This window comes from Xylocopa sonorina, chromosome 1, assembly GCF_050948175.1.
Source record: "Xylocopa sonorina isolate GNS202 chromosome 1, iyXylSono1_principal, whole genome shotgun sequence".
Classification (NCBI taxonomy): domain Eukaryota; kingdom Metazoa; phylum Arthropoda; class Insecta; order Hymenoptera; family Apidae; genus Xylocopa; species Xylocopa sonorina.
In genome coordinates, this window is record NC_135193.1 from 4,355,951 (window position 1) to 4,379,012 (window position 23,062).

Genomic DNA, 23,062 nt, shown 5'->3' on the forward strand with positions numbered 1-23,062 from the left:
TAAGAAACTCATTTCAATTTCGTGCATTGGTAGTACTGCGTTACGCCATTAGTGTCATCCGTTTGAAATTTCTGCGTTCGTATAACGCGAGTCGTGCGTATTTATACGGACGTATCGACGAAAGAAAAGTCGTGACTTTAGTACGCGAGGTAGCAATAGAAAGTTCGAGCACGGTCGTAGACGAGATGTCAACAGACAACTGAAATCTAAAGGAGACGTGCTCACGCGTACGCTCCATTTTGAAAGCGAAGCGGCCCCGTATCCCCCTCGTGGAAAAAATAATTCCCACACGCGAGGCACGCGATTCCTGCAGATTTGTTCGTTTCTCCCGAGCTCGGTAGTCGTTCGAAAGGTTATTGGACGCCATTGAACGTTCAGTTCTGTTCCCAGTCGACCCGAGGACACACAGTGAAATAGCCAGTAGTCGGTGTGCGCGTGTTTGTTGTCGACGTGCAGCTCGAACTGCGATCATACTCCCGGGAGTATTCGGAGTGCGGAGCACGGGAGATAGATCGTCTTCACTGTAATCTGGCGTTGACGTGACCTAACGTAACGTAACTTTCGTTTGGGACATCGGTGGGCTGCGCCTCCACACCATCGCCCGTGCCACCAGTTCCGTCCCGTTTCGGTGCTCCACTCGCGTGTGTGCCCACTATTCTGGAGTATGTACGACTGCCACGACCAACGAGCAGAGAGACTTCGCACGTTCCTACGGTAAGTGATACAACACCCTTACATTCATCCATCGTAGACACCAGCCCGCAGGCCCGATTTATGAGTAGGTGTCGTGGTTGCACGACCTGCGCCACGGCACTTCCCTCGGACGATCGTGGTATTTATCGAACGAGCCTACCGCACGGCATGTTAACGGCCGAGCGTGCGACTCGGTGCGACCCTTCGATCGGAATTTCGCGGCGAACGATCCGAAACCTTTTCCGTCCGGGTGTTTGTTTCGGATCTACGTAACACACGGACAGCGTTACGTCCGGCGGTGCGAGGCGCCATTTTGATAAGCTTACATTTACCTCGGTATCGGGTCCCGTGCCATCGTACGTTCACGGAATTTATAGGCTCGTTTTTGGGGGTGAAATTAAACCGAGGAACGAGTATCGTTGCGGGACATGATATTTCGTTAGATCGTTTTCGTGAATTCGTTCTCATATTTTTGATCCGTTCCCGAAGATAATTTTTAATCGAAATACGTATAACCATCGGATTTATGCCGCGGATACGGTATTTCACGGACGACGCGAAATTGGATTTCAATTTCGCCGGCAATATCTTCCCATCCGAAAATTGTTGATACGAATTGAATATAGAAGAGACGTTCGTTCTCGTCGCGATATTTCCCAGCTTTCTAATATCTATGTCGACGTCGCGCGCATAAATAATTTCCACCATTACCAATATTGGAAAACGTTCCTCCGATACCGTAAAATACGCACGGGAATTTATAATTTATTCCCGCCAGTATTCAAATTTTTCTCATGCTAATACAGCCACGTATTTTATCCTCGCTTCGTCGTCGATAAAAATGTTAACGTTTCATTACTTTCGCTAGTTGGCATACGTGTACACGTATTTGCGTAGCAAGAGCAACGTCGATCGGCGAAACACATAATCCAAGAAGATTAAGAGCCGGATTAGCCACGAGCTATCTCAGTCTAATTAACGAACTTTCACGAGGAACATTAAAAGGACGAAACATCGTCTCGAGTGAACCGGAAAAAATCGCAAGGGGCGTATGTAACATCGGTTTAATTAGCCTGTGCTCGATTTCCAAGGGTCGCGAAACGGAATGGCAAATAACGTAAACACAAGAGGGCCGCTCGCTGGTTTTCTCGTCCGCGAATTTTTCATTTCACCTGATAATTCATAACTCGAGCCGCGTTTCGTTAAACGCGTCCCGTTCCAAAAAGCCGCAGAAATAGTATATACGTTTTGGCGAGTTCAAAGGTTTGGCAAACCGCGGCTAGCTGCGAGTGCTGGGGTGGCACATGGTGCTGAAAATAGGCGGACACCAGCGGCGGTGTTGCATCTTTCCACGGGCCCGTTTGGTACGGCTGTTCCAGTATCTGGAAACGCGGCCAGAAAGGAAAAAGGAAAACACCACAACGGGGCGAGGGTGGCCGGCGCTAATTGGTTAATGTCCGTCATTATGGGGGCTGGCGGTGGCGCTGGTAAAGAGAATTAAAAATAGCCAACATCCGCGGCGGTAATAGCGACCGAAAAGGTCACTTTTCATCCTTTCATTAGCCTTTATGCTTGCCGTTCGTTCGGCACCGTACTTAATTGAGAATTCGCGAGATATTCGCTCCGTTTCTTAACTGTCGTGTAAACGAGCCGCGGCTTCGGGGAAGTTTGATTCCAGTTGTACAGCTGCCTTCTGCCTGTTCGTCAAATTCCTTTCACTCCGCGCGGTATAATGCTCTCGTGTATGGAAATCAATTGAATATCGATGAGAATTTCTCCTCGTTTTGCTCTTTCCCCTCCTCCACGGTTCTTGTTCGGTTTGGCTTTGGTGCTCGTCACGCGCATACCTGGTACACATTTCCGCGAGCACGCAGAATCGTCAGCCGCCTTTCGTCGATCGGACGATCACGTTAAGGTTGCGAAAACACTTCTCGAGAACGTTCTTATCGTGTTCCATGCTGTTCGTGCGACCTGCTTGCACGTGATCCACCGATTAGGGGCTGGTCGACGTTTCGTTTCCCGCTCGAGTACGACCCGATCTTTCCTGCTCCCTTTAAATTAATAAGAGTTCTTGTTCGTTAGCAATTTTATTGAAACAAGAGTTCTCGAAGTCAATTACGCTGCTATTACGGACTGAAATAGTGGGAATTTCGTCGGCGAGTAACGCGAGCGACGTTTCACGAATCTCGGAGAACGGAACCAGGTGCACCCTGCGTAGCGAACGATCGTTTTCGTCCCCCAACGAGAGGTAACCGGTTATGCACGGTTAAAATCCAGTTCATGGATAGCGCGCGATACTAGCAGCCCGTTTCATACCATCTTCGCACGTATAAAGGAATCGAAGGGATATAGAAATCGAGACGCTTTCCACGAATGGAGCACGGTGAACGCTGGTGAACTTTTCTCTCCTCGCCTTTTTATCGGTGATCTGCGTACACGGTGGGATACGCGCGCAAACGTACCGCCTCCTAGGAATTCATAATAGCGATTCGATTCGCGGGGCAAGAAAGTATGAGGAATTGAAAGATCGAAGATAGCGCCAGCGGCTGGGGTTCTCCAATGACGTGTCAGTCCACGAAGTCACGTGAGGTCGAGTGACTTACACCCTTGTCCTAACTACACGGGAATACACTCACGCGTCGCCGCATTCATTTCCCGCTATCGCGAGTTGTACCTCGCAGTCGGTCGGGTGCCGGGAGATTGAAAAATTCCAGATAAAAATGTTACGCCGCATTTTCCACGCTCTCGAACGTTTTCGAGGAACACGGGTCGCCCACTGCACGCTCTCCGGGAGCACTTCGTGTTTTTGCACGGTTTCACGTAACAAGAGTTGTTTGCCGGTCGGTTGCACGCCTCGCTCGTTGTTTTCACGCGTGCTCCGAAAGATTTGTAAATTACAGACACGATACAATTCCCTGATACTGTTTTCCGCGGGCTCCCCCAGGGGCGGGGAGTGCAGGTTTTAATAAAAGAGGCATTTCTGTGCGTGGAAGTTGGCTGGAAGATACGCTGGAAACGAACCGCCCGGACCCACGAGCGCAATCACGCGCCGAACGATTTCACGTTCATTGCGTATTTAAGGGTCCATAAAGTAGCGACGCCGCGAAAATTTGTGTCGGCGCGCGAGAGGGCGTCAGATGGCTGCCAGTGAAATTTGCATAAAGGGATTGCGACCGGGCGCGTTCGTCGTTTTCGTTTTTGGAGGGTTTTCGCCGCGCGGTGTTCCCCGCCTCGTTTCATTCCACGATCACCACGAAAATGCAAACGAACACAGAGCGTACAATTTTCTCACGTAATTGGTTTCACGCGAAACGAGACGATTTTCATTGCATCGCGCCGCTGTCTTATATCTTGTCGCGATTGTATCGCGTAAATGGCACCCATTTCGTTTCCCTCTTCAATTCTCCAGCACGTAGGAATTTTCTGTATCGCGCGACGGCCTCGCCGTTTAAAATGCACGAGTCATCGGTTCGACGTAATTGAACCGCCATACGCGAGGAGGCGATAATTTTTAGCCCCGTCGATGCGGCACCCGCGATCGCCTCGATTTCGTCGTCTGCGGACCGTGTAAACTATGACAGCGTCCTTTTTTACGGGGCAATAGCGCAGAGATTTGGTACCGTTTAGTTTACACAGTGCGCTGTTGGATGGAAAGACTGTCCGCGGTTGCCACCATTAACACGTACGCGAGGGGCCGTGTAAAGGAGGTCCGTCGTGTACATTTACAGACGGTCGCGCAGGATGCGGCGACAAGCAGCGTACGTTTCAGTCGGCCGGCAGCACTTAAAATTTCCATTTGCTCGTTGCACGCGGTATGCGTCGGAGCGGTACGCTCGTATCGACGTGCGAACACTTACGTTTTCACGTGGGAGAAGCTGACGAGGAACGACGGAAATCGTGGCTACCGTGGTGGCAGATGCCACTGTCACGGACGAACGAAGGAGACGAGAAAAATGATACGAGCGCGCGAAAATGTTTTTCAAGCACAGTGGCGACACTTGACCGAAATACTGGGCGAGGGGGTGAAACGAGGCGGCCTCAGAGCCGATGATATCAGCCGAGGAGTTCTCGAAACACTGTCCGAGATGTACGATACAAAGCGGAGCGGATAAAAGCGTAATTTTTGAAGGCGCATCAGGAATTCTCTGTGCGAGCTGTACGTGTCTGTTCGCGGATACGGGTTCGGTCGTTACGCGGTTATGTCTACAGAGAGACCCAGGAGAGATCATTTGGCGTGGTCGTGGAGCGATATAATAAAGGCTCATAATTTAAGAACAGGTATTTCTTTGTGCCCGGCTTCGTAAACTTCTTACGGACACTCGAAGGAAGTCGATGGAAAAAGTTGGTATAGTCGTGGGATTGCGTCGTGCACGGGTATCAAAGGGCTTAACCACCGCTCGTTTCAGGATCGATAAGAACTAGAGACGTATCAGGCTGCGCGTTAACTCCGCGACGGTTCGATAGTCGCACGAGATCGATGCTTGTTACAAGGGGAATCGGTGATAGCGGGCGAAAGAGTTCAGCTGCTTTGCGGGATAATACGTCGCGAGTCCCTTTCATATTTTACGTCGCAAATAGGAAGGTTCGCCTCTCGCCAACTATATCCCTTTTTCCATTCGAGACGGACGTCTCCCTTGATTTATAGACCTCGGAGAGTCGTATCGTTTGTCGTGGGTGGGAAAAGCATCGCGAACGCGGTGCTCGCGTCTTGTACGGAGGCGAGAAGTGCATCAGCGCGAGAGCGCGCACCTTTTTCTGTCGATACCGGAGAAGATTTCGTGCGAGCGTTACTGAAAATTCGCACGAGAGACACGCTGGTTTGGGTGGTGACGTCGAGGCAGCTCGTGTATTTAACGTCTGAGACAGGTCGCGCATATTTCAGTCGCTCCCTTTAGGTATTCGGTGCAATAGCGCCGCTGGCCATGCGGCGTGCATCCTGCAGAGGCCAGCGGAACTGCAACCGGCCAAGAACAACGCCAATACCTTGGACGTTTCTTGGTTCGGGAGCGCGGGTCGAAAATAGTCTGCGAAAGAGAGCGGGTGGAGAGGCGAGGTAAGGGGTGAAATTGAGAGCGTCCGTCTGGTTGATCCTTGAGCAGCTCGAGAACGAGCTCGTTGGGACGTTGGCCCATGGAATTTCACCGTAAATTCCAACGCGTACGACGTACCACGCCCCGCGGTTTTTACCCGAAAACGGAACGGGTATTCGAAAATTGCAGAAAGAACGCCGCGTACAGCCCGCGCCACGAGCGCGATCTGCGTATCAGGAACGCAATTACGCCCCGTGCCGGGTGCAATTATTGGAATCCAATTAATGAGGACGATCGAACTCTGCGTCAGGTTCGCCGTGCTACGAACAAGAAGCTAACGATAATGGTTCGTTGAGAATATCGAGGGGGATATTTTTAAATGTCCCGAAAGTTTCAGTTACACCGACGTCCCGCGGTGATTGAAAGCGGAACTTTTCCGCGGAAGTTGGACGATGACGCGTTAACGTCTGGGCGCGTCGCACATGTTTAAGAAATTGATGCTTCGAGGAGAGTCCCGCGGGGCAAAACGTGGGCTGTCCTAAATAAGGGATCGGGCTTAGTCGCGGCAACTTGGAAATTGTTCCGCCGTGCCGCGGTTTCGGTGATCCCTCACGTGCGATCAGGATCACCCCTTGAATAAACAGCCCACCCCTTTGTCTCTCGCTCTCCTTCACGGTTTTTCCCCAGCTCCTGGCTGCTGCTGAGCTCGTAAAGGAAGCCTCTCGCGAGGGTTCGGATATCTAATACCTGTTGAAATCAAGCCACCCTCACGATCGTTTACCTTTTGTCCCATTTGTCATCTATCAGTCACGAGTAACTTGAACTTCGGATAATAAGATCACCCTTCCACGTATCTTCTCTGTCTTACATTCGTATGCTTTGTTCATTGATACATCTCGAAGAACGAATTACCAGCATGGCTGGCTCGTTTACGGATCGCTTCTACGGGGACCAGCCGAAAAATGCGGCGTAAAAGTTCCGTAGCGTTGTAAATGGCTTTAGAGCTTGCAAGCCGTTGGGCATGGAAAGGTGCGCGGGCTCGGCAAAGGCCACGGAAACACGGACAGAATGTAATTATCACGCGAAGTGTGCCCGTTCTCCCCTTTCGCATTTTAGCCGGTATGATATAACCGCGCGGTACAAAAATTACCGGGGCGAGGGTGAACGAGCGGCGGGGGTCGCGGTTCGGTGCTTTATCGCGCTTTAACGTCACCGCGTTGGGCCAATATTAAGCGCGATATAAACGGGTGCTCGTGCTCAATTTGGTAGCCGAGGCGAGAATGAGACCAAAAAACGTGCCGCGGGCCGGCTGCGAGAGTTTTCGGCCGGCCGCGAAAGTAGTATGCGGCCGCGTTTTATTTTATACGACGGATACCGGCCGTATCAGCGTGGAAAGTGGAGCATGCACCCAGGCGTTTCGCGGCCCATAGGCTGCATTATTTTCGTGTCTTTGCGCCTGGTGACCAGTTGTATTTTCTTCTCCCCCCCCCCCCCCCCCCCCCTCATCCTTTTCCGCTTTTACGCTCTCTTCTCTTTCCGGTCCCTTGGCATTATTTTTTCTCTTTTTCTTCCTCCCTGCGACCTAACCGAGAGACCAGGCGAATATTTTACGCGAACTGATATTGCGGGACAGGCACCCGGTACCGTCGCTATAAATGATAGCGCGAAAACGTTTCGCCGAGATTCCTCTTCTCTTTCGCGGTCGACTGCGCAGGAAAAATAGAAAGAGCTCGCTCGAAGCACGTTATCCGGGAGTGCTGCGTTGATATTGATACTGTCGTTGCGCGAGGGCCTCTAGGAAATTTCTGTCGTGCCGTGGAAATGGATTTACGCTATATTACGCGCGAGCGTGTGCTATCCTTATATATACGCCTCTATCCAATAAGTCGAAGAATTTTCAAATAATAACTTACAATTTGATGCTCGTCGCGACGCGAATTTCGGATTAACGAACGAAAGTGTCGGATAAATTATAGTTGGAAATCATGTCGTGGCGCGGCTTCGATCGGACTTGGTCGTGATGTGACCTAATCTCTGGAGTACGGTCGATTTGGGTGCGTGCTCCTAGTTTCACGAGTATGCGCCGTTAATGATAATATCAAATGGCATAACGTTTCATCGGATAAATGGACCCGATAAGGTAGGAGTTACGGTGCCGGTGACTGACCCTATAATATAATTAAAAGTCATGCGCGACCTTACGTAGAACTCCATTTGCCGAGCGTTTCACGAGGATCTAAGTAGGCTAGCGCGAATACCTTTTTTATTGGTTGCATTTAGAGAAATGAAAATATTCGTTTTACATATAGCCATAATTTATCACGTCTTTGTCTATATTACGATTGAAAGGCACGAAGTGTTGACTATTGTCTTGCATTCTTTCTTTGAGGTTGATCAGAAAGAGAGGGAGAGAGAAATAGAGAGAATAAGAATACTTAGCGGAGATAAATTTTCGCGTGTTCTGCTTCCGAGAAAATCACGAGATATCGTCTCAAGGCTTTTCACGGAGGACGGCCACGTACTCGTCGTTAAATTAAGCCGAACGGTCCGGTTCTGCAAACAAATCGAGCCATCCTGAAAGAGGGTCGATTGCCTCTTTGTTGCGTCCGGTTTTCAGAGTTTCTCAATAACGGAAAAATCGAAGCTTCGCTCGTCTCGCCCGTCGCTACGCCGGCTTTTTCATCTCTGTGCCCGTGTCATCCATTAGCCGATATTATGCTAATTGACTACGAAACTCGAACGCGCGCGAATCCCAGCTACGAGTCGCAATTATTCGCCAAAAAGGTACGGGAGACGGGTGGCGTGCAATATCGCGGAATGAACGCAATTATAGAAGAAGAAACGCGGCGTTTGGCAGCTTTTAATCCCATTTAATCGGTTGTTTTCCGTTCCCTTCAACTCGAACGGGGTATCATGCAATTTCGCTGGTATTGCGCGTTATTGCTCGATATCACTTAACAACAAAAAGAGGAGGGGTATGATGTATGTTCCTCCGTTCCGCGCGTACCTTTGCAGCGATTTTCTTTTTTACAATCAGCTCGAACTCACGTTTCGCTACGGGCAGAAAACAGGAAGTTACCCAGGCGGAATCCGTTCCTTCCATTATGGATTTGCACATTGCACGATTTTTCTTAATAAAGCTACGCGGACGTGAAATTTCTGTAAACGTTTTCTTTATAGCGGGGAGAGTTATGGTTAAGCGAGTGGGACGGCGCCACCCTCCTCTCTCTTGGGGTCAACGAAGTGAGTTTACACCGATGAGAAAATTCCACGTGTATCGGGTCGCTCGGTGAAATGGAATGAAATTTTCGCAAAGCTGTTCCGGAATAAAGTCGGAGCTCGGTTACCTTGCCTTGGCATGGCATGCTCGTTCAAATTGCACCAAATCAACTTGATGTATACGACGCGAAAAATTCTCAGTGGCTCGATCATCCTGGCTATCGAATCGAAGTAACGCGGAGAATTATCGAGCTTAACCGCGATACTTGCATCGTACAGGCTGGTCAATATCAAAACATAAACAGATTTGTCGCGTTTCGTGAAGTTCATTAAATCGAGGGAAAGAAAAGGAGAGATTAATGGGTCACGACTTGAGGATTTTAAAGCGACGGTAAATAATGTAGCATTTGCAACAACGTACCGAGGATGTAACATTGTATACGCTAAAGCCCATCCTTTAGTTGGTCCCATCGTGTTCCCTCTAAATTGTTTAGTCCCGTCTCGTTATGCTTTTTAACGTCGTCGCAAAAAAATGGGGTAAGTGTCCTTGACCCTCTACCCGTCGACCTTCCACTTTGATATTCTGATGCTTCCCTGACCTCTTACGATCGCCGTCTCTTTCGTTCAATTTCGTAACCCCAAACCCCTTACGCAACGCGTGCAGCACGATAAGGGTTTTAACGTCTCTCCTAATTGTTTCCCAAGCGAAGTTGAGACTTCAGAGATCACTCGTTGCGATTGCAATCTTATTCCCAAGTTTCTCGTCGAAGGATCTCGCAGCGAACGATCGTTTCCCGTTTTAACGGGATCGTCGAATTATTCAATTTTTACGGCTATTAAACGAGATATCGATCAGCGGTTGCCCGAGCGAATTGTGTTACGCGCGAGCAACGCGATGTCGCGTATAATTCAGCCGTGTTAACGAAGTTTTCCGCGGCGAAAATTCGTATACAGTCGCAAAGTATGCGCGGTCGTGTCCATTCGTTTGTCAGTCTCCCACAATAAATTCCGGATGCTCGCTGAGAGCAAACCCGATGCCGCTGTAAATCACACGCACCGGTCGCGCGGCGGTGGGAAAATAGGCGTTGGATTAATACCTTCACCTTTCGCGCTGGGCTTGTATTATTAGAGAGGAGTAGAAAGATGGATAGGTGGATGGATCCAGGGAGTAAAATTCTCTCGGTATCAATCTCTGTTCGATAAAGTCTCGGATTGATCGATCGCCTCGTTGCGCCTCTTCTATCCCTAGCACCTCGTAACACCGTTCCCTCCAGGTTGCGCAATAGTAGAAACGTCGGTAATTGAATTAATTTCGCTCGAGCGAGCGAAATTAATTGCGACTGTCCTTAAATTTTCCTGCGTCGCGTTACGTATCGATCGATCGGCAACTGCACGGGTGCACGTACACGCGGAACGTTCGAATCGACGAAACGATGAGAGATTATACGAGCGCCAGTTTTTAGAGTTTCATTTAATATTGCAAATATGTATTCAATTGCGTTTCTACGCTAGGAACCATAGATTGCAGCCTTCACTTTTCTTATCCGCGTTCAGAACTCGTTATAGCAACAAGAACCGGTGCGGTCTCTTTTTTGCGTTATTCGAAACGTTAATACCTTGGTCTTGAAACCGGCGGAACATTCCTCGTAATCTGCTCGCTCGTTTCTTTTCCCTCGTTTTCCTTTACCGTCCGCGGACGCAGCTTATTTCCGTGCCGATAGCTTCGAAATCCTCTAATTTTGCTAGTGGAAAAATCTGCGCGCGTTGGATTAAAAGGGGAGAGAGAGAGAGAGAGAGAGAGAGAGAGAGAGGGGAAAATGGAGGAAAGGGAAAATATGCCAATAAAGTCTTAATTGTCACATGGAGCGGGGTCGATCGTGGAAGTGGCCTTGTTGAACATGGATTGGCATATCGGGGGAAGTTCTGGCAACGACGGCGTAGGTACCGCCGAGAAATCGTGATTTAAACGACCAAACCCCCTTCTTTCATAGCTCGCAACCCCGACCACCTTCGCCACGCTCCAATCCTCTTTTGTAGGTTTAGTTCCCCGATTTTTATTATTCCTCGTGACTCGGTCGCTCGCTTCGCACTCTTTGTTCTTTTCTTCTCCTCCTGGGAGCACTCGCACATGCGCTCGTACTCGTTTCCGACTCGTGATTTTCTAAAAGGCTCTCGTACGGTACCTGAAATCTGTTCTCTCTTCCATCTCTCTCGCCCACTCTCACCCTCTCGCTCTCCTTTCTTTTTTCATCTTCTCTCCTCGTCTTCGTCTGCAATTTCTGTCTTCGTTCCCGAGAGACTTTTAAGGGAAACAGAGGATATCGCATCCACGCGACGCGACGTTTTAGTGGCGCGGCATCCGTTTCAACGCCGTCGCGAACAGGATCGTCGATATTAAAATCGCGATACGAGCGATTAAACGCGCGTTAATTTCCTGCCGTTCGGTCGCGACGTCCGAACGTTACGGTATTTTAAATACCCGCGGACTTATCAAACGGGACGTTGAATTAAAACGTCCGCGGCCGGATTAGAGTCGCGCGAACGACAGGTTAATCGAGAGATAATCTGTCCGCGGAACCAGTCCCGCGGATAGAAGTCTGCCGCGAACCTCGGCTCGTAATCAGCGCGATTATCTCCGTTGGCTCCTCCGGTTCGTTGTCGCGCGTTTCTACCACCGATTACCCCGTCAAAGGGGCCGAAATCACGGCGCGCAGCCGCGGCAATTTCGAATCTTTTGCGCGATTAACGCGCGGCGCCGGTGTCATCCGCGAGGTGCGTGCCTCGTTCGAACTGCCGCTTTATTAAGCCGTTTACGCGTCGAGATCCCGGCGTTCCTCCTCCTTCGGATTACCCGCGAATGTTTACGCTGCGCGCACGATAAGCGGTTCGATATTGCGTTACCGGGTTGGTAATTATAATTAAACTCTTACTAATAGTTCGCCGTGGCGGCCGCGCAACGACGCTATAACCGCGTCGCTGCGCTAACGAACTCGAATAGGGCGTTCAATTAAATGCTACTTAGAACGACCGATCCAGATCCCCGCCCTTTCCGTATCCCGCTCCACTTGCTGCGCGGCGTTGAATCGGGGCCCTTCTGCCACGCTAATCACCGTCCTATACTACTGGCGGCAACCTCGAGCCCCACACCAACGTACCCGCCGTACCTACGTCTTCCGGAGGAGATGAAATTGTTCGATGGCACGTAGGCTCCTATAACCATCGACAAAACGACGAATTTGCTGGCTTTCCACGCCGACGTAACTAGGTCGGCAGCCAGCTGCTCGGTTAAGGTGTTATCGGCTCGCTTAATATTCGGATAATTTGCCGATCGTTTCTCCCTTAGCTCTCTCTTGATTAGACGAAATATTCCGCGCGGTAATTCGAGGGGAAATTTTAGTTCGTCGTTAACCATCGATTTGTGGACGGCTCTTAATCCGCGACGAGTTCGCTATGAAATGTTTAAACGTCCTACGTGCGTCTCGATAGAATAAAGAACGAAATAACAACGTGGAATTAATAATCGAGGAATGGACAGTGCAGACTTTTTCCTTCCAGATGCGTTTCGCGATTTATCTAATAATGGACAGTGCGAACATATTTGAGCGCCATTTATCGAACTATCCGCTCGAGAGGTCTCTAACGTGGCCGTTCGTTGTTGGGTGATATAACGTTTGACCCGTGACATCTATTTCTACTCACTATCCGGCCGGGCGAATATTCATCATTTCGTTGCTGGGCGGCGGGAGCATGTGTGAATGTTACCCGAGCTCCATTCTGAAAATCGGTAATTTATCAGCAGACGCGGTATTTCCACACAAAATTTACATTCAAGTTCTCTGTCGTCTATTATTTCTTCACCTTTCTCTTTTCTTTTTTTGCTCGCCTTCCAAATGATTATCATGCGAACGTGAAACCGCACGATTTTTTCTTATCACGGCGAACCTAACACTTTTGAAAAAGTGATCGACTGTCGAACGTGGAAACAGTAATATCGAGCGATGTTCGGCGTAGCGAAATATCTCTAACGTAACGAGAACAAAATTTAATAACAGAATTTCAATAAATTAGTGTCAATAAAAGCTGGATAAAACAAAATTCCGGATACAGCTTCCGATGCGGCGATACGCACGGAACAGCGTTGCGCCGCGATACGCTCGTTTAAAATCATTTGCTTCGCGTACGGCCCCTCTTTCTCTTTTTCTCTCCCCCTCCCGGCTGTAACGAATTTTAATACAAGAAAAATCCTGCCGGCGGAAAACTGAATTTATATTCAACAGCACTCGAGCTCTCTCCCGTCGCTATCCATTTTATACAAGACCGTCTTCCGCGGCAATCCCGCTTTAAGCATTCGCGAGATTTTGATCGCCGGCTCCGGGAGCGGTTGAAATTTATGAAACAGTTTCAAGCGAATGAGTGGAACGCGAATGTGTCGGTACTCAGGGTTACGGGAGCAAAACAGAGTGGTCGAAAGAACGGGATTGTAGATTGAAAACTGTAGAAACGCGGTGTATTCAAAAATCTCTAACGAATCCGAGAGAAAAGAAAAAATCTCGACGCGTAGGTACATCTACACGGTGCATTACGTCATTCGATCAATCTGACAAATTCGTACAAAAACGTTACTGCGTACGCAACTAATAACTTAATTATTTGTACCAACAAGTGTTTCCATTTTGTCTCACGCTCCCGAATTCATCGTTGCCCCGATACGATTAAATCGTTAAACCAACATATCTGGCAAACAGTAAAAAGGGACATGGAATATTTGCATCGCAAATCATCGCGCATCATCCGCGGCAGAATTTCGCGAAGCGTCGCGGCAACGAGCAGACGCGTGGACGATGATTATCGGGGGCGCAGCGAGCAATACTTCATTCGTGCCTTGACGCGCGGATCCCGTGTCCGCAGGTGTAGAATCGTCACGGGGGTTGCGACAGCTGCAGCTACCTGACAGGACTGCGATCGCGCCAAGCACGTTGTTTAACGATAATTATTACGGCGCCATTTAGTGGACGTACGGCCGTGTAACGGTTCCGCACGTGTTGCCAGCGCGCGTTACCCGAAAATTTCCACGCCAGGGGGTGGAATCCCTCGCTGGAGGCTGCCCCCGACCAATCTGACCGTTCCCCAGGAAAGCAACGGGAAACGACGCTCGTCCGTCGTTCCACTTTCCCTGCAGTTGTTATCATTCGAACCCCCGTCCCGGTGAATTTATCTTGGACGATATTTCTCGGCCTCCGTACGGGGCCAAGAGACTCTGGGGATGAGTTAGATTCGAACGTTCGATATTACGTCGCTATCTCCGTAACGGTGGTGCTGCTTTATACGAGTCGATCGGTCAGAATGCCTCGAAATATGCCGTGTGCGTATCGCTGCTTAGCACCGTTCCGGTTCCGCGCGTATTCGCGACTCTCCGCTCGCGTTGAAAACAAGCCTGATAAATTGCGCCCGCGTCGTGAAGCGTTGGAGGTCTGCCCGCGTTTCCGGTATCCCGTGATAGTCGATGAAACGACGAAGTAACAGAGAGAAGTATCTCCGATAAAATTAGGTATTTAAATGCGACTGAAATACGCTGGGGAATATTCCCTCGTTCATTCTCGCGGCGTGAAACTTAATTTTTATCGAAATCGAATCGTTTAAAGAGTAAATAACGGAAGCTTTAGCTATTCTTCTCTCATTCGCCGTTTATAATTCGTATCGCTCGGTACAGAGCGCTCCGCGTGATATCGATTCAATCCGGGAACCGATTGGTTCTTCTTATGATTTTATACAGCCGTATTTTTTACGAGTGAGATATTGTTCTAATAAATCGCAAGAATAGCAGAAAATTGGTTTGGCCGGAAATTTATCGCCTTAATGAGTCACGACGGGTAATACGTAAGATAAGGGTGGATAGAAAAGGGAATACGAGAACTCGCGTATCGGTTAGTCCGTTTGCCGGGATTGCTTTACTCTAATAAGAAACTCGAGGCGTATATTCGATAAATCATCGTGGATGTTATGATCATTTCTGTTTCCCGGTTACGAGGTAGTTGCGTTCGCATTATCCAAGTCGTTGAACCTGTTAATTACACCTGTTTCGAGTGGGCACAGCAGCGCGAGCTTCATTAGCAATCATTCAATGCGGTCACGTATCTTTTCTTCGTACGCGAGATCCTGTTGATGAGAGTCGTCGTGTTTAACATTGAATATAAAATATGGTTAACGAACGGCGGGAAATTTTTCAGCCGGTGATTCTTCACGTCGAAAGGAACGAATGATTGATCGTTCGATTTTAGTCTTCGCGCTGGCTTCCACTTGATTTAGATTAATGAAACGAAGTTTAACTTTTTACCACGCGTTTGCATCGCTTAATACGCATGTAATTACGGTATAACTGTAAATCATGTTAACGCGCTGCCCACCGCGCACGATGCTTGTTTAAGTTAATTTTCAATCACGACTCATGCAGCTCATTCGAGTATCTCGTGGAATACTTTAACGCGTCGATTTCACGATTCGACGCTACGAGGACGTGGGCCGGGTTATCCCGCAGGGATTATTTATATATTTTCCAGTAGAAACGAGCCGATCGATTGGCTGATCGGCGAAATTGGTCCGCAGTCGATGGCTGCGACGGTTCGATTAAAGCGCGCGCGATGTCGAGCCCTCGAGTGGCTCGGATTATGAAAATAAAATATTCGTCTGGCCACTTCCGCTTAGCAGGAAGTTCCCGTCCACGGTTGACGGCGTATTCCCATGCTGCGTGACTGACTAATAGCGGGCCGGTGTTCGAAATAAAACGGACGTCGCAATTCTCCGCGCGCTATCACCGACGCGTATGAAATCTCAAAGCGGGTACCTCGTTTTAATCACGCGGCTGGCTCACGGGGATTATTTTCGCCATTTCAGAGCATCGGTCGGCAATCAGGCGGATACGGTTCAGAGACACGACGATGGCTCCGCGTTTCGCGTCGCTCTGGGTATTGCCGCGTGCATTCGTTCTTTTAAACGAATTACACGCTCGATAGATAGGGCCATCAGGCATCGCTTCTTGTCGCGTCCCGCCGTTCGTTTACCTGTACGTAAACGAGGTGCCGAGAATCGTAACGAATCGACAAACGAAAAGATATTCCACGAAAAAAATAACGAAAAATCGAGCCGCGCGTTAAGAAGTAACCGACGAATAAATCTCTCGCGAGATTTGCATGTCGCGACAAGGGAAAATGGAAGAAAAAGCGAGCGAAGGTAATACTCGCGCGGTGTTATATCTTCTCTCCGGATGTCGATTCCGTATGAAACGCAGGCACTCGCCATTCATACGCGTTATACGTGTATTCGCAGTCATGAATATTATCATTACCATCGGGACGTGAGCGTACGTGGAAAATTTCGAAATTTACCGTAATTACAGCCGCGAGCGAACGCGAACTGGGGAAAAAGGTTAAACGAGAGCAAGCGGGAGAACGATGGGGACTCGTTGATAATTTCCGATCGCGAATGGAACTGGACACGCGCGACAACGTTCTCGCATCGACGCGTCCCACGGCGAGAATTTTTTAAATTCACTCAACCGACCGTTCGATGACCGTCGGTCAACAATAACCTTGCCCGGAGTGATAGCATCGTTTATTTGATGAAGTCGCCAGCCGGAATCGGATAAAACGTTCAGCGGCGCGATTTTCGGAGCGGCCGGATCGGGCGGAATTATTTTCGACGCGTGCACGGCTCGTCGCGCGCATAATCGAGTGCCTGCGCACGTACGCGGGGTGCGTGCGCGCGTATCGTCGAGCTTCGCGATAATTTCCGTTCCGTAGCCGGGGACCAGCTGCTGTTCCGCCGATCTGACTCGTTGATTCGTAACCCTGACGAATCGTACGCGCGCAGGGTGCAAGCGAACGCGACACGGCACCCTCGATTAATTCTGAAAAGCTCGAGAGCACCCACGACGACATCGACGCGCCACGCGATCGGTAGACGCGCCCAGTTTCCGTCCGTGGGCCTCGTGAACCGCGCACGAACGTCGCTGACTGAACGAACGATGTCCGCGTCGATGTAATTGTCACCTGCGAATATCGGTCCTCACGGTCTAACGATCGCGTTACATAGAGAGCCGTCGAATTTTCGAAACGAGCCGTCCAGCCTCGTTATCGCTGGCCTGCGAATTACGGTTCGACGTCACATTCGTTAAAAACGAGCGGTCCGGGACGCGTTCCGGCTGCTCGTAATTTGTAATTAACGACGGCGGTTGGAATTTGGACGTCCGCGTTACACGCGGATACGAGTTTCGACTCGTTTTTAAATACGGTCGCGCGGTCAAGCTGCTGGAAATTAAGGGGAGACGATAAGGTGCGGTCCGATATTAATTTTTCTTGAACGTATCTACGCAACGAGCGCCTCGCGAGATGGTCGATAATGAAAACGCGACCGTGGGATCGAGGGAACGGAGATAACGTATCAGTTTGTTAATTAATCGTGATGAGCAGAGTCGCGAGCCTGGTAATTTTCGAAGAATTTCGAACCCGATCGGTGGTGCCCGTTCGTTTATTCCAGTCACGTTAATAAGCCTGGGAAATTCCGTGACTGATAACTCTACCGTTTCTACTTGGAACGAATTCCTGTGTTAAATGAACGCGAGAGCGCGCACCGAATTTGAGAGCCACGCGGAAATCATATTTCCTCGATATTACTTTCCGACGTGACGACGAGCCGTCGTGGTAAACAACAAGACGAATGAATGTTCGGAATCTTGACAAATGCAAGGAACTATGGTACCACGGCGCTCGTGTACGCTCGCCGGAAGACGTTCGCCGGTTACAAGTGAAATACGACGGTATTCGCTCTGACGATATTTAATTGCTCCTTCTGGCGGAATAACTTTCCACTTGGGTAATAATGCCGGGAGATATAGGGACTCGGCGACTCGAAGAAAGGGAAACTTCGCTGCGGATAAAGTTGGTCGGGTTTCACACGCTGATTCGGTTGAAATCTTTCGCGACGAGAAATCGAGTCGTCTCGGTCTTTTAAACTGTTCGATAACAATTTTTGAAGCAACGTAAATTTATCAGGCGTACAAAAATTCTTGAGAAATTGCCCGTTGAAAGTCAAATATTTTACGTGCAACCGAAAGTTGAATCTGTCGCGATCCTTTTAAAAAACCTTGAATTTCATTACCTCGTAACGCAAACACTTCTCGAGGGGCTGGCTCGATTTTCTCCCCCTTGATATTAAAAAAGTTTTGAAAGGCTACATTTCCGTTGGAGCGTGAGCAGATTTTTGCCTTTTAATTTCACGGCCTTTAGAGGGTGCAAACAATGGCCAGTCGTCGATGAGCGTCGGACACCGGTTCGCGAATTATAGGGAACAGTTTGTGCGGTAGGCGGACGCCTCTAGCCACACCTGTTCGACGATTATCGATTTCCGGGACGTTTCGATGCGGAATCCAAACATCGTCGGTAGACCTCGCGACGACCGCCACCCGTTGACCTGACGTATTATCGATTATCTGTCCCTGGCTATGAATAATCGCGTTCAAGTCCTGTATTACGACCCAGACTTTCAACGGAAGCTTAACCGCGAACTTGGACGATCGATCGCGTCGAATTCTTGGATCGTATGAATACCCTCCGCGGCGAAGTTACACGGGAATTTTCACTGTCCGAAATCACCGTCGACGCCTCGGACGTGCAACTTTCCGCAAATGGGGGCCGTGCACGGAGAAAGTTGAATTATATTTAAATTTTCCAACAACGAGAATCAGGAATTTCGCTAATTGAAATCAATGGAATTCAATCTTGTTCGCTTAACTGGATCGTGTTATTATTCTTCAATAGTATCGCGGTATTTACCGGCTTTTGTAGATTTATACGAACGGTACTAAAAGCAGATAAATTTTAATAGCTATCGAATGACCGCTAATTCGAGTTAACGCTGTGAAATTTTGTCCACCCTCGATTATTACGTTCAGTCGATTCGATCGAGCGAGGAATTGATCCTGTTTCAATTACCGATTGCATTATCTATTTTAACGATATTACTATCTTACGTTTCAATAACGCCCGGCACGATTATCGTCGACGAACGCGCGTCTATTGTGATTGAAAAACACCCAAACACCGCCAGCCGCGTCGGGAACGTTAAATATGCATTTATGCCCACCCCACCGTGACTGACGTCGTTCAACCTTAAATGCGATACACTGCGGCGTAACCGAGCGCTTAAACAATAATCCGTGTGCCATGCTCTACGGTACGGTCGACGGTTTTCAAAAGTTATCCGAACGCGGACAAACTTTCTAAATTGCGTTTACTCGTACGATGTGTATCTTGGAAGTTAGTTCAGAAGAAACTCGCCGGGAGCAGACAGAAGAGAGGGTACGCAGCGGCGCGGGGCAAAAAGGTGAGAATGGGGTAACAAAACGGAGAAACAGAAATGATCAAACATTCGGGAAAGAAGCGACCGCGGGTGGGATTGTGCCGAGAAAAATTGATACGTGTAGACACGAGAAATTGCAGCGGGAACGCCGGCGGGAAAATCAATTCGCCACTACAAATCCATTACTAACTCAATCGAGTCAATTTCAGATTTGATTCGGCTCGATTCAGAGGCAGCCCGCGCGTACCAACAGTTTCTTCCCTTTCCCTTGACGTAACCTCGTAATAATTTATTTCCATCAATGGAAAAGAGGCACGTAGGTAAAGAGAGAGAGGGAGAGAGGAAAGAAAGAAAAAACGCCACGATAGCACGATCGATCGACGCCCGTCAACTTGATTGCCTACGCGGCGCCGATTGCACGAACCTTTCCAACGGGCGATCGGAATGCTCAGAAACAGACGTCGAAATGTAAACGGCGGAGGGCTCGATTCTCCATTGTGCCAGTCGTGCGATTTTCCCAGCAACAACCAGATGGACGATGAATTCGTCGAGTACGAACGAACGAACGAACGAACGAACGAACGAACGAACGGGTTCCTCTCCACCACGTTGCAGTCTCTGTAGTAACCTCTGTCGTGTCCGTGTTCCACGCTGAGATTGCACCCCTGCCGCGACAGAGACGCGAAAAAGACGATGCGGAGGGAGCGAAAAAAGAGAGGGGCGGCCAAGGGATCGCGTGGAATCTCGGTGCTGAACGAAACTGGAGACATCGGTTTCGCGCTGGCTTGATACCCGGCTAAAGGTGAGGAATTCCTTGCAGTCGCTTTAGCCGTCTTACCGCGTCTCGCCTTCCTTGCGGCTGCTCGAGGAGGGCGAAAGGGGGAGGCCAGCACCGTAAAGAATGTCTTGTTCCTGGCAATCGTCTGAATATCTCGGTGTATATAGACGCGCCGCGAGGTATAAACGTCGGGGAACCGGCATTCGAGTTATTCCAATATTCAGAGATAGATGTATAACCACCGCGGTGGCTCTCTTTCCGAACCGCGCGAACTTCCATCCCTTCGTTTCCGTCTGTTCCCTCGCTCTGACCCTGTCGTCTTTCGAACTTCCCGCACCATCCCCCGTCCTCTGCCCCCGTTCTTTACTCCCTTTTCTCCATTTACCGCCTCGCCTCGCCTCGCCTCGCTTCGCCCCTTGTGCGCGCGGTAGATTTTAATCTTGCCAGTTTTTCACCGTTCCGTAGCTCCCGCTGCATCCATTTCGCAAGTTCCTCTGTCTCGGTTGTCTCCTTCGGCACGGTACTTCCCTGCCTACTGGCACGTGTAAAGAGTCTCCCAGGGCGTATCCATTGTATCCGGGTCTCCGTTCTACGGGAGGTACGAGTGTACTCGCGCGACCCTTCGGGATTCATATATGCTGGGCTAAGTGGCAGGATGATATTTTCCACCTACGGGAGTTCGCTTTATTTCGATACACGGCCGCTACGTACGCCTGCTGGTGTTCTCCTGGTTGTCCACCTTTCTAGCAATTTGTGATTTTTATGCCCGCTCTGGGAGCCGTCCAACCAACGAAACTGTCGATGTATGTTCTTAGAATAGCATAAACTTTCAACTTTAGCCGTCCCGATCGTAGACAACGTTTTACGTAAGACATCTTTTTTATTGGGACGCCGCAACGGTAACAGAGTATCGAGAGCATCGAAATAAACGATACGATTTCTGCTTTACCATTCTGCCGCGTTACCACTCGATTAATCATCGATGGAACGGAGATTCGTGAAAAAGCCTGGACAAAACGAAACGAACCTCGCGTCGGATAAGCCGTCGCTCTCTCCCCCGGTAACCCCAGAAGAGAATACCTCCCACGTACCAGATGTTTCAAAAACGCGTGTAAACGCGGTCTTTTTGTTGCATTCCCCCCGTCAGTTGAACGTCGCCTTCGTCGTCGTCCCCTTTTCTTCACCGTCGTTTGTTTTCCTTTTTCCTTCTTCTACCCGGCACGCCAGTTCTTTACAACTCGACTGAACCCCCTCCTCCCGTCGCTGGCGTTCCTCTCTATTCGAGAATTTCGGGCCTACCTCGGGCGTTCCTGCTCCTCTATCTCAACTGTCTTCCCGTTCGCCACCCCGTACCACCTTTTCGCGACGGCATGGAATAATTTAAAAGCTCATTAGCTCTGCCATTTCTTAAGTTCGGGATAAAGTTGGCGGTGGGTCTTAGGGACGCTGGCTGAAGACGGGCTTGCAACCCCCGACGGCCGCCCTTCTCCCGTCGCTACGTCTTCGTTCCTTACACATCCGAGCAGCTCAGGATCCAGCCAGCGCGATGGCGATCGTGGTGGTCGTGTCGTTGCCGACGCTGATGGTGATGGCGGTAGGAGTGGCTCACGGAGGGCGGAAAGGAATATACGCTAGCGGGGGAGAGGAGGTTCAGAGTTTCGCTTCACGGGGGACTTGGTCCTGGTAATATAGCCGTTGCCTGACCTCCACCACATTGGTTTGTCGAGCCATTAATCGGAACAGCTTTATACCAGGAGATTTATATTGGATTAGGTTGCGGGACTAGCGGTGGTTTAGTTTGAAGGCCCACCGTCTCGTCCCCTGCCCGCTGCCCGGCTACGCCATCCCTCGAACACCCTCTGCAGTCGGTTAACTACTATCACGCCGTTTAATGAACGTCATTCCGCGGAATTTCTTTCATCCCCTTTTCCTTTCTCGTTCTTTTCTTTTTTTTTTTTTTCTCTCCCCTCGTCCGCCTTTCTTTGGGCTCTTTGAAGTTTATTAAAGAACCAACGCGGTCGCGACGTGAGCTGGAAATTGGTAAACCGATGCCACTTCCGTTCCACGAGGCTTTTCCTCGAGCGTCGCGTCGTGGTTCTAATTAGTATTCTTCGGCCGCGGAAGTTATTACGTGACCGGTACTTATAATTAAAGTAAGTTCGGCGAGCGGTTGGAAGCGGAGGTTAGCCGAGAGCAGAGGCAGACGGAGGGGGGAAGAGAAATAGAATAAAAGTTGCGGAGAACGAATCGGAGAAGTTATGAGAACCGACCGGTATTAGGATACAAGCCTCCGTTTGGTTAACTCCGTTCCAAGGACCAAGCCAGGCACCTGCATCGATCCGGGGAGCCTATTTTTGAACTCCCTTGTTATCCTGGCCGTATCTGAAGTTCGCGTGTGCTCGCTCCGCCGCTTTGAGGGAAATCAATACTTGATCGCGCGTCACCTTCGAAACTTTATTCGCCCGGGCCGATCGTCGGGAACAAATATTTTATCCCGCCGCGCCGGGAAAGATAACGATCCCTGGCAAATATGCGATGAAAAATTTCCCGGCTACCCTCCCTTCCGCTAACCCCCACCCGCTGTTATAGAACGCGGAATGGAATTCGATATTCATTCGGTTAAGAGATTTTTCCGATGGCAACGCGTGCTCGCGCGATTTTCTTTCATCCAGTTTTTTGTCAAAGCGCCGCGGCCACCGGTGACTGGGATAAAATTTAATAAATCCGAGAACGACGAGGGGCCTCCCGTGGCCTGTATAGATGCTCGCTGGACAAACTGCAAAGTGATGTTTGACGCATTACCCTCGATCATAGTTCGCTGATCAAACCGCTTTAAAGACCGTACGTTTCACCGAACACTTTTACCATTTACCCTGTACTCTATCGACGGAGTCGCGTGCTCGATACCTGTTACGTTATTTCGCGAGCCTATCTCCTCCGGGTGCCGCGTTTGGGCGTCTCGTTGCGAGAATCGAAATCGTCCGCCCTT

The 23,062-nt window shown here is 49.6% G+C and overlaps 1 protein-coding gene across 2 annotated transcripts in view; it reads left to right on the top strand.

The window, feature by feature from the left end:
* Positions 1-345: 345 nt before the first annotated feature.
* Positions 346-23,062, top strand: part of Ddr (discoidin domain-containing receptor 2) — a 174,161-nt gene continuing 151,444 nt past the window's right edge. For both annotated transcript variants that reach the window (XM_076893431.1, XM_076893440.1), the window contains exon 1: positions 346-714. The gene's annotated coding sequence lies outside the window, so the exon portion shown is untranslated. The remainder of the gene's footprint in view (positions 715-23,062) is intronic.